General features: G+C 34.2%; 1 pseudogene; it reads right to left on the bottom strand.

Annotated features, from left to right (window-relative positions):
* Positions 1–263: 263 nt before the first annotated feature.
* On the bottom strand, positions 264–5,261 carry LOC107847037 (annotated as a pseudogene).

The following is a 5,261-nucleotide window of genomic DNA, read 5'->3' as shown; positions in this document are numbered from 1 at the left end:
TCACATCTAAATCCAATATAGATTATGCGTATAGTTACATTAATGTTTATTTGCAAAATAATACATTCTTTGATTTTCATGAAAAAATTCATTTACAACAGAAGAAAAAGGAAAAACCATTCTGTCGACTATACCATAAACTGTTTGACAAAATTAGTGGATCCTGCCATTACAAAGCATACCAAGGAATGAAATTTACAGTATCTATCAAAATGGAATGAATGAATTTAGTAAAAGGAAGGAAGGAAGACGCAATGTGAAGGCATATCAGTATCTTACTATCTTTCATGAATCAGTAATGTGTTAGGCATTTTATGGTAAATAGAAACACTAATCCCAACAATAACTACAACTTAATTCTAAATACTAATCCTTACTTCTTCATTCTCGGAGGGATACTTCATGCTACCATTTAATACATTGGAACTATAAGTTGGCAGAAGAAATCTAAGGAGTTAGAAGTTGGGATTCTCATTGTTGGACCCATTTTCTGCTTCTTTCACTATTTGTTTATTTACCTGAAGCCACTGCTGATACATGCAACAACAACTGCTTTAAAGAGAAATGGAAACAAAGGTATGGTTAAGAAAAAAAAAAGAAATGAAAAGAAAAAATATCCAGTTTGGTGCGTCTTAAACAAGAAAATTAAAACGTCATACCTCAGTGACCACACCCTTGCGGACAAAGTATTTCCACGCTTGTAATGGGTATCCACCATCACAACTATCCCCACATAAATAGCCACAGCATGCTAGGATATCATTTGCTGACACAGAGAGATTCTGCCTTACACATTAAATTGAATCATTAGCGACCATAAATAGAATAGACCTTGCAAACTTTTGCATGAAGAAATGAATTTACCAAGCCATAGTAACTACAGAAACAATCAGACAATGACTAAGCAGCACCAAAATCCCAACAAGAACCACAATGCCCCTGAAATACAAACAACCAGATTATTAGAATTTCTAGAGAGATGAATAGCAAATTCAGGGGGGAAACAAATGAATGAGACAAGAATCAAGACAAATTACTTGATTTGCGACCGCAAAATAGTACCAGTGCATGACATCTAAAGATGGAAAACATTAGCACAACTCTATAGAACTACAACAATAAACCAAGAAAGAAAGTGAAGAAACTACAACAACAACAACAAACCCAGTATATTCCCACGTCGTGAGGTCTGGGGAGGGTAAAATGTACGCAGTCCATACCACTACCTCCAAAGAAGTAGAGAGGTTGTTTCCGATAGACCCCCGGCATAGGAAAAGGACAATATCAAAAAAAAAAAAAACATCCCAGGCATGGGACATAATAAAATAACATATGCACGACATCCCCAAAAATATTGAACATTACCAGAACCAAAGCCCTCCTAACTACTGCCTACTCGACCACACGGCTTAGCCCTCTATCCTAATGTTTTTCCTCCATATCTTCCTATCTAGGGTCATGTTCTCAGTCAGTTCTAACTGATCCATGTCACGTTTAATCACTTCACTCCAGTATTTCTTCGGTCTAACTCTACCCCGCTTGAAACCATCCAAGGCTACCCTCTCACACCTACGAACCGGCGCATCTGTGCCCCTCTTCATCACATGACCAAACCATCTCAACCTCACTTCCCGCATTTTATCCTCCATCGACACCACACCCACCTTCTCCCGAATAATTTCATTCCTAACCCTATCAGCCCTTGAAAATCCACACATCCAACGCAACATTTTCATTTCCGCCACCTTCAACTTTTGGATATGAGAGTACTTAACCGACCAACACTCCGCACTATATAACATAGCCGGTCGGACTGTGACTTTATAGAATTTGACTTTCAGCTTAGGAGGCACCTTCTTATCGCATAGAATTCCCAAAGCGAGCCTCCATTTTATCCAACCTGCCCCAATACGATGAAGAATCTAGCCAGGAATTCTCCCAATAGTGCTACAGTGAGGCCAAGCCTCTCGTGCATCAAACTCTTGGGATAACTTCAAAAGTTTTGGATGAGTCAAAATAGGGATACCTTTTAAATCACCCTTTTTTGTGGACTTAACTCCAAGAAGCCGCTTAAATTGGGAAACCTGTGAATGTGCGGTACAAGCACTCATAAAAGGAGTGGCAAAGGATGTGGCATTGCACAAAAAAAGTGCAACTAAGTTTGTCCATATTAAAGATACATCTTTATGAAAATCTCACTGTAAAAATTCGAGAACTGAGGGTTCAGTGTAGCTCTCCATCCAGAACTTTCATTTTCATTAACCTGTTTAACAATTGAGTCCTGTACGACCATTCAAAAAGATTTTCTCGCCTTTCAGTTAGATCAGAAATCAGTGACGGTAATATCTTATCTACCATTAAGGAAATCATACCTAAAGGATTGCAGATTCTAGTTTAGCTAGGGATATTGGATTTTCTGCAACCTGCTTTCCATTCAAGAAAAGAAATTAATATCCAACAATGAACTACAGGAAGATTAAATAATCAAACAAGACTATGCTTTCGCATTATGGAGTCTTCTATGCACCATTGCAAACTGAACAACACTAAAAGATTCTGCCAAATTGGAAGGAAATTTATAAATACCTTCTCGTGTATAGTAATTTGGATGGTAGTTGAATCAGCTGAGACAGTTGAAATGACGTGATAAGTAGTGGAAGATTCAGTGGCCTGTGTGTCGAAAAATCCAACTTCTTGCCTCAGAACAGATTTTAGGTACTCTAATCTCATTCTAGATGTTTGTATTTCTGCAATTCTTCCCTAACATAATCCTTCTGAAATGTTTCAACATGTCATGTTTCAGAAAAGGACAACATACAATCACGAAAAAAGAAGAAAAAAGTGGATCACGAATCCAAAAGTTGAAATGGCTAGGCTCTTATAACAATATCAAGTTAATATATAACAGTCAAATAATCCAAACACAAGCCCCTCGATCCAATCTTGAACCTGGTTCATTCTTAAAAGCAACAATTCTTCTATCAGTTACATACATGAAGTTGTACATAGTATATACAAAAGAGGAGTCCATCCTTCTTTAAAGAGATACATACAATGTCGAGACAAAAATTACTGAATTCACGTGAACTCACAGGTTACACTATTACTTAGTGTGATGTGGATATGATTCTTCTTGCACGCCTCCAACATCTTTTCATTTCTCCATCCAGGGTGCAGTGCATCTCCATCTGAGTACATAACATTACACCTATAAATACCAAAAAAAAAAAGAAGAAAAAGAAGAAGAAGAAGAAGAGGGCATTAGAATATTCAACTAACCTGGCACACAAAAGGCATTATCTGGGCAATATTTAAAAGCTTATTCAGTTTCTTGACTGTGAAATTACATATTCCAATATCTCGTACCGGTTTATCTGTCACTAACTACTCCATTTCTCTCGAAACGCTTTTATAATCGAAGTTGGACACTTTCCCTGCTTTTGGAGGCCTGCTCGCTACGTCCTTCAGGTACAGAAGGGCCAATGGATCTTCTACATAAAATGATCAGGTGTCTCAATTAGATTTCAATATTACAACTAAATATCTTCGCCAATGCAGGCTGAACTCTCTCTGCTGACAAATCAGAACACCTAAAAGAACCAATAAAATCTCCTTATATCCATATAATTCGTTAAATTGCATATTGAATGTAAAAACTATTCAACAGATCTGAAATAAGTTAATTAGCATGGTTGCTCTAATAACATAGTTTAGATGTGACAAACAAGACTGATCTCTCTCTACTGTGATGTTTTTGTTGTGGTAATCGTTTACTCACCCAAAAAAAATGAACTACGGAGAAAAAGGAAAAAATAAGTGGAGAATACACACAAATGCTATACATACACTTACATTGATTGACGACTGCAGTAGACTCCAGAACACCAACAATGCCCTGTCATAGACAAGAACAATATGAGATAAATAATATCAAACACGCTGATAAATACAAATAAATAAACCAAAGCATCATAGCATATACAAATAACTGAATTCCCTGGCATTCATTTTGACTAATGAGGTGTTATTGTAGACATTCCTCACAACTACACCTTGGCTACATGACTGATAATGGTGAAAATTAAAAGAGCGGTAATTTAGTTAATTAGCTAAAACGAGAAAGAGAAATCAGAAGATCATTTCAATAATCAAACACAACTATAACTTCAAAAGAAATTAAACAGTAGGGCTCATTAGGGCCAAGAATAAGTAATATAAATTAAAAAAAAAAGAGAAAAATACAGCTTTAAATACAGAGCACTTATAACAACCTCTGAAACTATACATGTAATTGAACTCCCATTTCAATATATTAGTTTTGTATTTCAACACAAAAAGATAGATTATCAACAATTGTAAAATATATATACTCAAAAATTAAATTAACTATCAAATATATTTTTTAAAAAAAATATAAAAGTTAAACTCAAAAACACTAACTAATAGCAAATTACTAACTACCCAAACCATTTATAATCTACTACAATCCGTGTTCTCTAGCTAAATTGACCATCCTTTTCGACCAACCTTTTCAAGTGTAATTTTCAAGTGTGATTTCTATGTCGTCGATTAGTATCATAGAACAACAGCAATTACGGAGGTTTAATCTTAATTTAAGGTATCAAAAATAAAGTTAATTACAGATCCTGATATAAAAAGATCAAAACCTTAATTAGTTAGTATCATAGAACAACACTAAGAAGAGATTCAGAGGAAAATTGAATTAGTTAGATCATAATAATATTAACTACAGATCTAGAGAAAATAGATTAAAACTTGAATTAGTTAATTTGTATAATAGAACAATAATAATAACAGATTTGAAATGAAAGGATTAAAACTTGAAATAGTTAGCATCATGCATCATATATATATATATATTCATTAGTTAGGATCATAACAATCTTAACTACAGATCTAGAGAAAATAGATTAAAACTTGAATTAGTTAATTTGTATAATAGAACAATAATAATACCAGATTTGAAATAAAATGATTAAAACTTGAAATAGTTAACATCATGTATCATAAATATATATAACAATATTCATTACAAATGTAAACATCAAATGAAAATTTGCTCCACCATCAAAGATGCACTTACCAAAAATAAATTATGATGGACTAATGAAAATTGAGATTAAGAATATGATATGAATCCAAAAAAAAAAATTGTTTGAAGGTTGTGTTTTGGTGTCTAGGTGCGAATGGAATATAGTAGAAAAAAGGAAAAACAAAGAGAAAATAGACATGAGAGAAGA

This window comes from Capsicum annuum, chromosome 11 (assembly GCF_002878395.1).
Source record: "Capsicum annuum cultivar UCD-10X-F1 chromosome 11, UCD10Xv1.1, whole genome shotgun sequence".
Classification (NCBI taxonomy): domain Eukaryota; kingdom Viridiplantae; phylum Streptophyta; class Magnoliopsida; order Solanales; family Solanaceae; genus Capsicum; species Capsicum annuum.
Note: the sequence above shows the minus strand (reverse complement) of the source record. Positions and strands in the feature narration are given on the sequence as shown.